The 11,889-nt window shown below is 40.3% G+C and overlaps 1 long non-coding RNA gene across 1 annotated transcript; it reads right to left on the bottom strand.

The window, feature by feature from the left end:
* Positions 1-2,383: 2,383 nt before the first annotated feature.
* On the bottom strand, positions 2,384-6,980 carry LOC311519210. The gene is made up of 3 exons (XR_014711226.1): positions 5,919-6,980; positions 5,157-5,243; positions 2,384-2,504 (listed from the first exon to the last, which is right to left on the bottom strand). It is a non-coding gene; the product is annotated as an uncharacterized lncRNA (long non-coding RNA).
* Between the last annotated feature and the right edge of the window lie 4,909 nt (positions 6,981-11,889).

Genomic DNA, 11,889 nt, shown 5'->3' with positions numbered 1-11,889 from the left:
TGCCTCAGTTTTCCACCTGGAACTGAGGAAGTCCAACAGAGGAATAAGAATGGCCACACTTGGTCAGACTGTTTAGGACATTATCCTATCTTCCATGATAGTGGCCAGCGCCAAATGCTTCAGAGGGAATGAACTGAACAGAACAATTTATTGAGAGATCCATCCCTGTCGTCCAGTCCCAGCTTCTGGCAGTCAGAGATTCAGGGACACACAGACCATGAGGTTGCATCCCTGACCATCTTGGCTAATAACCATTGATGGACCTATCCTCCATGAAATTATCTAATTCTTTTTTGAACCCTGTTATACTTTTGGCCTTCATAACATCCCCTGGCAACAAGTTCCAGAGGTTGATTGTGTGTTGTGTAAGAAGTACTTCTTTTTGTTAGTTTTAAAACTGCTGCATGTTAATTTCATTGGATGGCCCTTGGTTCTTGTGTTATGGAAAAGGATAAATAACGCTTACTTTCTTCACACCATTCAAGATTTTAACGCCTCTGTCATATCCCCATTTAGTCATCTCTCTTCTAAGCTGAAGAGTCCCAATCTTCTTCTTCATCTCTCCTCATATGGAAGCTGTTTCCTACCCCTAATAACTGTTGTTGCCCTTTTCTGTACTTTTTCCAATTCATATAGATAGATAGATATATTTATTTTTAGGGCTGTCAATTAATTGCAGTTAATTCACGTGATTAACTCAAAAAAAATAATCGTGATTAATCAGTTTTAATTGCAGTTAAACAATAGAATACCAATTGAAATTTATTAAATATTTTGAATGTTTTTTTACATTTTCAAATATATGGATTTTAATTACAACACAGAATACAAAGTATACATTGCTTATTTTATATTTTTGATCAAATATTTGCACTGTAAAAATGATAAAGAAATAGTATTTTTAAATTTTCCACATACAAGTACTGTAGTGCAATCTCTAACATGAAAGGGCAACTTACAAATGTAGATTTTTTTTTAATATATAACTCAAAAACAAAACGTAAAACTTTAGAGCCTACAAGTCCACTCAGTCCTACTTCTTGTAGAGACAATCGCTAAGACAAACAAGTTTGTGTACATTTACGAGAGATAATGCTGCCTACTTTTTATTTATGTCACCAGAAAATGAGACCAGGCATTCACATGGCATTTTTGTAGCCAGCATTGCAAGGTAATTACACGCCAGATATGCTAAACATTCGTATGCCCCTTCATGTTTTGGCCACCATTTCAGAGGTCATGCTTCTATGATAATGACACTCATTAAACAAATGCATTAATTAAATTTCTGACTGAACTCCTTGAGGGAGAATTGTATGTCTCCTGCTCTGTTTTACCCGCATTCTGCCGTATATTTCATGTTACGGCAGTTTCAGATGATGACCCAGCACATGTTGTTCATTTTAAGAACGCTTTCACTGCAGATTTGACAAAACACAAAGAAGGTACCAATGTGAGATTTCTAAAGATAACTACAGCACTTGACCCAAGGTTTAACAATCTGAAGTATCTTCCAAAATCTGAGAGAGATGAGATATGGAGCATGCTTTCAGAATTCTTAAAAGAGCAACACTCCAATGCGAAAACTAGAGAACCCAAACCACCAAAAAAGAAAATCAACCTTCTGCTGTTGGCATCTGACTCAGATGATGAAAATGAACGTGCGTCAGTCTGCACTGCTTTGGATCACTGTCAAGTCGAACTTGTCATCAGCATGGATGCATGTCCTCTGGAATGGTGGCTGAAGCCTGACGGGACATATGACTCTTTAGTGCCTTTAGCATGTAAATATGTTGCGTCGCTGGCTAGAACAGTGCCATGCAAATGCCTGTTCTCACTTTCAGGTAACATTGTAAACAAGAAGCAGGCAGCATTATCGCCTGCAAATGTAAACAAACTTGTTTGTCTGAGCAACTGGCCAAACAAGATGTAGGACTGAGTGTACCTGTAGGCGCTAAAGTTTTTACATTGTTTTATTTTTAAATGCAGTTATTTTGTACTTAAAAGTCTATATTTGAAAGATCCACTTTCATGATAAAGAGATTGTACTGGATATACAAAACGATGGGGTCTACATTAGCTGTTACCACTCAACAAAGAGATCTTGGAATTATTATGGATCGTTCTCTGAGAACATCTGCTCAATGTGAAGCGGCAGTCAAAAAGGTAAAAGAAAGTTAGGAACCATTAGGAAAGGGATAGACCATAAGACACAAAGTATCATAATGCCACTATATAAATCCATAGTATGCCCACACCTTGAATACTGCATTTAGTTCTGGTTGCCCCATCTCAAAAAATATTAGAACTGTCAAACTATTAAAAATTAATCATGATTTATCATGCTATTAAGCAATAATAGAATACCATTTATTTATTGGATGTTTTCTACATTTTCAAATATTGATTTCAATTACAACACAGAATACAAAGTGCATAGTGGTCATTTTATCTGCAAGTACGTACTTGAAGAGAAGATTTCTGATCATAAAGAGCTCTTTAATCTAGAAGGCAAAGGCATAACAAGATCCAATGGCTTGAAACTGAACGTAGACAAATTCAGATAAGAAATAAGGTGCAATTTTTTGACAGTGAGGATAATTAACTTTTGCTATGGATGTACTGGATTCTCCATTACCTGAAGGGTATTTAAATCAAGACTGGCTGGCTTTCTAGAAGATATGGTCTAGTTCAACTAGGAGTTATGGCCTTGATTCAGAAGTTACTGGATAATATTCTATGGCATGAGTTATTGACATAATAGTCCTTTCTAGCCTTAAAGATCTATAAAAGTGAGGCATGTTTATAGTTCACTCTAAGCACATTTTGGAAAACATTGCTTAAGATTTACCTTTATCATCTAACAGAGTCTTATTATTAAAGACTTTGTGAATACTATTTTCATGTAAGTTGGCTATTGTTGTACTTTTGACAACTGTCCTGTGCCCCACATATTTAAGGAACCCTAACTGTGATATAGGAGATGGAGAAATTACATAGTTGATGTGCTATGGTACTAGGCTACAAAGGACCTGCTGTAGAGACTAAAAAGCTTTCAAATCATTCCCTAGTGTTGTATTTGCCGGAAAACCCAGTTGCATTTTATGAGAGATAATGTTTTACCAATTTTTAGCTATTTGGTATATTAGTTTATGATCCTCAAAGAGAACAAAAAACTTTATTTATTACCCTTTTATTAAACCCAACAGAAATGCAAACATTGTAGAACAAGGACAATGTAATTTAAAGTGAATATTTTCATGAAACAGATATGTTTATTACTGTCTGGTTTCCTGAGAACCTGACAGCCTACTTATATACACTGAATTCTCACTGTTTTCATTGCCTTGATCCACTCTGTTTTAGTCCAGCACATGAATGAACTGAAATATGGAGAGCCAAAATAAATTGCTAGACAAAGGGAAAGGGCTTGTCAACACAGAGACATTTACATAAAAATTATACCACTATAATTATGTTGCTATAGTTATACTGATATAACTCCGCATGTGGACAATCTTATTCCAGTGTAATATATGACATAAGTTAAACTGGAAAAGGACCCCCTCGTACACTGGAATAATAGTGTCCACATGGGGAGTTATACCAGTCAAATTATAGCAACATAATTATACTGGTATAGTTCTGATGGTAAAAATCCCCATGAAGACAAGTCTTTTAAAGTGGTAAAGAGAGAGCAATTATTTCTTAGCCTTCAAACGTTGGTAGGGTTTTTCTCCTCTATAGTTACAACATACTAAATTATGGTAAAGCAGTCACAAAAAGCAATTGTTTAAAAATCTGGAAATTCAGAATTAAAGTTATGCAAACTAGTAACTTTGCCTGATGTCCTGCCAAATTACACACGATCCACTTGATGTGCAATGACATCCAAAATAACTATCACAATTACTCAAGAAATTTTTTCAAATGTATTGAGAAATTTTCAAGTTTTAAGTCATCTTCCCTTTATCCTCTGTGTGTATGTAACAGAAAAACTGTAGAATAGGTAATCTGTAAATATCGCCTATAGACTGTTTTGAGAATGAGGTACTCTGTCAGCTATGTCATTGGGTAGGATGGAAATAGATGTTCGGGTCTCAAATCCACAATGAGAGGGAGAATGAGATTATTAAAGTGGCCCTTGTGCTTTCCATACAAGTCTGTCACCTTGCAGCTTTTCAATTTGAATGTGTGACCCTACTCAGAAACCTATATTCAGAGTTAAATTTTCACTTAAAACCCAAACATGTTAATGTACGGAAGTAAACAGTTATGGCATTCAAGCAACCTTAACTCTGCTTTGTAGAGACACCATGCGATTATGACGTAGTTATTTTAGTATTTGTAGTCACAGATTAAAAGTGATTTAAAATAGGTTTTTTGCATTGGTATTTCTCTCATTCTGACACTACAGGACAGAATAAGGTTGTTTTGATGTTTAACTTGGCATATCTTACCTTCACTTGTTTGGATTTCTTTAAAGAGTAATCTTAGCTCTGAATTTCCTGGGTTTGCAATGCTTGCTTTTGTGGCATCTACAACATCTCTGTAATGTAATTTTCTTGGGTGGTTGTTTTTTTTGTTGGTTAAAAAATTTGTGCATGAACACAAAACAAGAAACCCAAAAAAATACACTAATCAATATTTCTTATAATTTAAAGATATGTAATAATGAACAAATCATTGAAAATATTTTAAAGGCAGTTGCTTAAAGCAGACGGAGAGCACTGACCAGTTAAACTGGGTTTTCAGCCAATTTGCATTATCAGAGCAGCACAAAAGCAGCTACAGTGCACTGCTGAAACTGGCCCTTAATTTGCAATTGCCTATTGGTTTAGAGATCTGTGTCATGGAGATTGTATTATGTGAAAGGAGTGCTGGAGAGAGCCTGAAGTCCCAACATCTCTGCATTTTAAGGAAGCCCTGTGCTTCTGCTTCAATTCTCCCAGCAGTGATGCCTAAATACACAGTGGAGCTGACACAATAGGGAGCCTTTTCAAACTCTGGTGCCAAGCCAGTATGCAGCCATGGAATCTTTAGAGAGCAATGGCAGTTGAGTCAAATAATCTATCCGTGAGAATTCTTAACGTATGTCTAGTCTCCCTCATATCACTGAGTCATTATAACCAATAGAATTGTTGCATGAAAGTTACCTGTAGAGGTGACTGGTTCAGTTATCTCTGATGTCACAATGGTGTTACTTGAGTTACCTGAGCTGTTGTCCCGACCCTAGTGGTAGCCTATATAACAATTAGATACAAAATCATTAATAATGCAGCTTAATTTCAACATAAATTTCCTCAAATATATATTTCAATTAATTTTAACTATGTGAAAAGTTTGAAGAATATTTTTTCATTTAAGATAATTTAGAAGAAAAGACTTAGACTAAATTTCTTAAAGGACTCATTTTAAAATTAATTTTAACTCAAACTAATCAATGGATTTATTTGTAAATCTTCAGAAAATTAATTCTATACCTAGAGAGTAAATGCTGTAGCTATGGGGAGACGGTGCTGTCATTTACCCATAACAAAGAGGTTGAATCCCTGCTTTAAATGCAAAACAGATGTTACAGTTCTGAGGGTGAAGCTGTACTTTTGCCCATCTCTGTGAGCACCCTTTCCAAGTGACAGACCTATACCTGCACTCCTCTCATAATGGAATCCTGTGATTTGTCCCACTCTTAGACTGGACTGACAAGGCTACAACACCCCATTTACCAACCATATTCCCTCTTGCAGGCCCAACTGCATTAAAATCCTGCATAAACTTTTCTTCAGGAGCTTGTGACCAGTGTGAAGTTGCAGTGACTCAGAACAGCCTCTTCAAACAAAGAATTATTTATTTATCCACAGGAACATAGAGAGGAAAAGGGTTAAAACAACAAAAGACCTACATGCATACTCTCCTACCTTAACTTAGCCTTTCCACGCCAGTTTAAGTAGGCTCCACATTACCCAGGCGGTCCCAGCACTGGGGATGAACAAGACAGGCTTTACCCCTACAGCTTCTGCCCCTTTGATGGTCTGGCCCTCCAATCAGTGTGTCTCTCTTCAGTTCACAGGCATTCTTTTTTCCATTTCAAGGTTCCTTTGTTCAAGAGTTCCTTCACCAAGATCTGAGTTTTCCAGCAGAGCTCCTGCACTTGGTCAAACTGGTTTACACATTTCCCCAGAAGGGCTTGCAGTGAGTCTACCAACAGTAGATTCCTGGTATTGTCCATTTGAATTAGAGTCATTGAAGAATTCCTGGAGATCTATGGAGAGTTTCAGCTGAAGTTAAACCTTAGGGTTCCGTAGAGCCAGCCTCACCACAATACTCAAACAATCAGAGATGCGCTATTTCTTCACTATGGAATTCAAAACTTAATTATGGCATCGCAACCAACACCTCCATACTAATAGTAAATACTGGCAGATGTTTGAATTATACATAGAAAGTAAGATGGGAAAATATTGTGTTTGGACAAATGTGGGGCAGGAGCAAACTGTTGTTAGCCAGAGCTTGCAAAGCACAGGTTGCCACGTTGGTAAGTTTGTGGAGCAAGAATTGATGTTGGAAATCGGTGGTGAAGCCTAACAGGATCTTTTTTCCCCCTCTTATGGCAATAGCCCTATTTTAAATATCAGTCATGTGAGCAAAATAACCAATGGTATTGTAAGGGATAACATTCAGGCAATTTTAAACACACATTCACAAACTTTAAGTGCTACGAGGAGTAAGCAGAAGTTGACCGTGTCTATAATTTAGAATGCCATCTTCTCAGACACTCTATATTGTCACGAAATATATTACACTGTTGCCAGAGTTCCCACTCAGAATTGGGGCACATTGTGGTAGTCACTATACAAAACACAAAGGCAGGCACAGTCTCTTCCTCAAAGAGCTTACAATATATTTGCTTCACCAATGCTTTTGTTTGGTCTTCGATAAAAGTTGGTAAATGTCAGTTTCACCATACATACACAAACCAACAAAAGGATTTTCCTCAATAACTGAAATGTATTAGGGAATTAGTAGATAAGGAAAGTAAGAAAAGTGCTGCTTGAGAACTTATTAGAGTTTGATTTAAAGATATTTACTTTGTATATTTGGACATATGATGGTGACAACTTGTGTTTTAACAATTATAAAGCTTCAACTTTTTGAATTTCAGTGTCATTAAATAATTATTGTCTGACCCACCACATAATTTTCTGCAACTGTGAAAATTTAAATTGATGAAACTCCCTTACCTGGAGTTATTCTGTCACTTTTTTTTAGTACCTTAAACTTACATCACATCTACAGAGTTATAGCCAGATGAGATAGTCACCGTTTACGCCTTTAAACTATCTATGCTGCAAATCTGTCAGCCTCCCTGTTCCTCTGAATGTTTAATCTCAGCTAAAAATTATCAATGCACATAGATAAGAGCAGAGAGATATACTGCTGGCAGTAATGCATTCCACCAGACAGGTTTTATGAATTTTTCAGCTGAACATTCATAGTATCTAGCTGTGACAAAGTCTTTGTTGTTCTTCCCAACCACACGCAGAACATTTTAGAGACAATAGCAAGCCCTTTAAGTTTCCCAAGCAAAAGCTCTATCCAACTTCAAAAAAATAAAATAAAAAAATAATAGGCTAAATAAGGTTTGACACCAAACTTGATCTTTTCCCAGGAGCGGATTAACCATAAAACAAACTCTTTGGTAGTACAGGACCCTCAAACAACAGGGGGGGCCCAAAATGCAGGACAAATGTCTGACAACCTGCCCCCGAATCCCAGCCAGTGGAGCAGTGGGGCTCAGGCAGGCAGGCTGCCTGCATGCTGTGGCCAGTGGCCCCACGCCGCTCCCGGAAGCGGCTGGCTGACGGCATGTCTCTGTGTGCCCTTGGCAGGTGGGGGGACGTGGCTCTGCATGCTGCTCCTGCCCCAGGCAGCACACAAAAACCCGCTGCCCCCCTCCCTCCCTCCCAGGGGTGCTCAGAGATGTGCCAGCAATAGCACAGCAGGGCTAAGGTGGCTCCCTGCCCATTCTGCCCCCCTCCCTCCGTGCCGCTTTGCTCCCAGAAGTGGCTGGCATGTCCCTGCGGCCCCTGGGGGGGGGGTCTCCATGCATCACCCCCGCCCTGAGCGCCAACTCCGCAGCTTTGATTGTCCAAGAACTGTGGCCAATGGGAGATGCAGGGGCGGCGCCTGTGGGCAGTGACGCGCAGAGACCCTCCTGACCCCCCCGCCTAGGAGCTGCTGCCGGATGGGGGTATGTACCACGCCGCCCGAGGTATGTGCCGCCCCCTGCCCAGAGCATGCACCCCACACCCAAACTTCCTCCCAGAGCCTGCACCCCTCACCCACTCCCAGCCCCCTGCCCCATTCAAGTTACCTCACTTTATTTTCATTTACTTCCCATTACTTATTATACAGGAGGAGGAGGGTGAAGAAAAAAAGAATGAAAAACAGGGGGGTGATAGAGAGAATGTTCTTTTTCTTGGCTGGGTCCCGAGGGGGCCCCCAAAAAAATGCAGCTGCCAACAAGGCTCCACTAACTCTAAATCTGCCACTGCCTTTTCCCTAAATAATAATTAACATCAAGAACGTGTGCTATATAACTGAAAAACTAAGATGTCCATGTATCCCAGATAAGTGGTTGCACTCACTTATCACACCAGGAGAGGCAAACTGAAGGAATAAATCAATACATTAAGGGAAATAGGACCCCCTTCACTCTGGTCCTCATAAACAGCTTTTTGTAAGGCATAGAATTTTGTATCCCAGGCATGCATTTTTACTTTCTTTCATGGAGAGGTTTGTTCACTTTGGCAGCATTGTGCGTGATGCTTTTGGGAGAAATCCTAATAATCTTCTCTACAAAAAAAAAAAAAAACAAACCCACAAACAAAGGGGGACGGGAGGAGCCAGAAGCATACAAGAAAATATTAATGTAATAGGCTGATCAATCTGCATTGTTAAAAGATGAAAACAGAGTAAGACTACTGACTTGCCCTGTGGTACCAAGGATCCCAATCATGCAATTTACAACATACAGGTAGCCCGCCTAATGACATGAGTAGGCCTCATGGGAGAGGGCACAGGGGTCTGCCCATGTATTGTAAACTGCAAGACTGGGATCTGGATTCAGATTTATTTTTTTTTAATTACATACAAACTGCTCTATTCTCTATTTTACCATGCATAATATATATCTATTTGTGGTAGTTCTAACCAAATTTAAATTTGTGTTCTACCTATTCTGAATCTGAATTAATCTAACCAACAGAGGAAGGTTTACTTCCCAATTTCACAAGGTCTGGATCTTTAATAGACTTTAAAAATATATATATATGAAAGATAAGAGGAAAGGCACTGAATTAGTAGGCTGAGCATTAAAATTAAGATAGGCCAGTCCTATCTACCTCAGAAGGATGTGAGGATTAATTAATATTTGTACAGTGCTTTGAAAAAGTGCAATAAAAATACTAAGTAAAATATATGCCGGCATAAATTATGGGTCATGTTTTACTGTGAAAAGCAAAATCCTTGTTTTCCTCTGTTCTACACCAACATTGTATATCAATGACCTACAGTCCCAGCCAGCCTTTTGCTGATAGCCAAAACCCATTTTTATTTATTTAAAAACACACATAAGTTAATTTTCAGATTAAAGGGAAGCAAAACTACCAAACAGTATTGAGTCAGAAATGTTTGTAACCAGATATAATAGGGTGCTGCTCATAAGGTGTGTATGCCTTATGGGGCAGAGGGATAGCTCAGTGGTTTGAGCATTGGCCTTGCTCAACCCAGAGTTGTGAGTTCAATCCTTGAGGGGGCCATTTGGGATCTGGGGCAAAAATTGGGGATTAGTCCTGCTTTGAGCAGGGGGTTGGACTAGATGATCTCCTGAGGTCCCTTCCAACCCTGATATTCTGTGATACAGCACCCCATTTCAAGATTTGGGGTGGTGGATAAGTAAGATGACCCAGGGTCACGTGCCAGTAGTATGGAGGTGGTGTTTCCTCTAAGAAGAGTAGAGCATGGGAAAGACTGAGGTTGGTCTTTCCACAGAGGTGTTTCAGCTGGTGTGGGACTGGCAGAACTCCCTACCCAAAGAAAGCTGGGATAAGAGCCCAGGAAGGTACTGGTGGGTGAGCCCGAGGACAGGAGGTGAGACAATTGGCATCTGAAGGTAGCTGTCAAGCCCTGGGGAAAGGGTAAAATGGAATGGTGAAGCCCTGAAACAACGGTACTTGGGAAAGACTGTGGAAAAACCCTATTCTAAGGGTGCACCTGGTGAAAAATCTTTTAAAAAGTGCCAATCTTTTAAAAAGGGAAGGAGGAGGATCCTGGGAACTATAGGCCAGTCAGCCTCACCTCAGTCCCCGGAAAAATCATGGAGCAGGTCCTCAAAGAATCAATCCTGAAGCACTTACATGAGAGGAAAGTGATCAGGAACAGTCAGCATGGATTCACCAAGGGAAGGTCATGCCTGACTAATCTAATCGCCTTCTATGATGAGATTACTGGTTCTGTGGATGAAGGGAAAGCAGTGGATGTATTGTTTCTTGACTTTAGCAAAGCTTTTGACATGGTCTCCCAAAGTATTCTTGTCAGCAAGTTAAAGAAGTACAGGCTGGATGAATGCACTATAAGGTGGGTAGAAAGTTGGCTAGATTGTCGGGCTCAACGGATAGTGATCAATGGCTCCATGTCTAGTTGGCAGCCGGTGTCAAGTGGAGTGCCCCAGGGGTCGGTTTTGTTCAATATCTTCATAAATGATCTGGAGGATGGTGTGGATTGCACTCTCAGCAAATTTGCGGATGATACTAAACTGGGAGGAGTGGTAGATACGCTGGAGGGCAGGCATAGGATACAGAGGGACCTAGACAAATTGGAGGATTGGGCCAAAAGAAATCTGATGAGGTTCAATAAGGATAAGTGCAGGGTCCTGCACTTGGGACAGAAGAACCCAATGCACTGCTACAGACAAGGGACCGAATGGCTAGGCAGCAGTTCTGCAGAAAAGGACCTAGGGGCAACAGTGGACGAGAAGCTGGATATGAGTCAACAGTGTACCCTTGTTGCCAAGAAGGCCAATGGCATTTTGGGATGTATAAGCAGGGGCATAGCGAGCAGATCGAGGGACGTGATCATTCCCCTCTATTCGACATTGGTGAGGCCTCATCTGGAGTACTGTGTCCAGTTTTGGGCCCCACACTACAAGAAGGATGTGGATAAATTGGAGAGAGTCCAGTGAAAGGCAACAAAAATGATTACGGGTCTGGAACACATGATTTATGAGGAGAGGCTGAGGGAACTGGGATTGTTTAGTTTGCAGAAGAGAAGAATGAGGGGGGATTTGATAGCTGCCGTCAACTACCTGAGAGGTGGTTCTAGAGAGGATGGTTCTAGACTATCCTCAGTGGTAGAAGAGGACAGGACAAGGAGTAATGGTCTCAAGTTGCAGTGGGGGAGGTTTAGGTTGGATATTAGGAAAAACTTTTTCACTAGGAGGGTGGTGAAACACTGGAATGCGTTGCCTAGGGAGGTGGTGGAATCTCCTTCCTTAGACGTTTTTAAGGTCAGGCTTGACAAAGCCCTGGCTGAGATGATTTAATTGGGGATTGGTCCTGCTTTGAGCAGGGGGTTGGACTAGATGACCTCCTGAGGTCCCTTCCAACCCTGATATTCTATGAAAAATGGAATACGTTTTTATTGTGTTTCACTAAGCAGCCACAAAGAAAGGGAACCTTAATTCCACCTGTGTGGAGTGTGCATGCTTCATGGGACTGACAGAGAACATACAGAGGTTGGGGTGACTGTCCTGGGAGGTGGCCTGCACACGACAGCACCCTACAATACCAAAACTACTAGTCAGCTACCACTGATTAGCTATGTCTGCTT

Source organism: Lepidochelys olivacea (assembly GCF_965140295.1).
Source record: "Lepidochelys olivacea isolate rLepOli2 genome assembly, chromosome: 4".
In the NCBI taxonomy this organism is placed as follows: Eukaryota; Metazoa; Chordata; order Testudines; family Cheloniidae; genus Lepidochelys; species Lepidochelys olivacea.
This window is presented reverse-complemented; position numbering and strand designations above follow the sequence as displayed.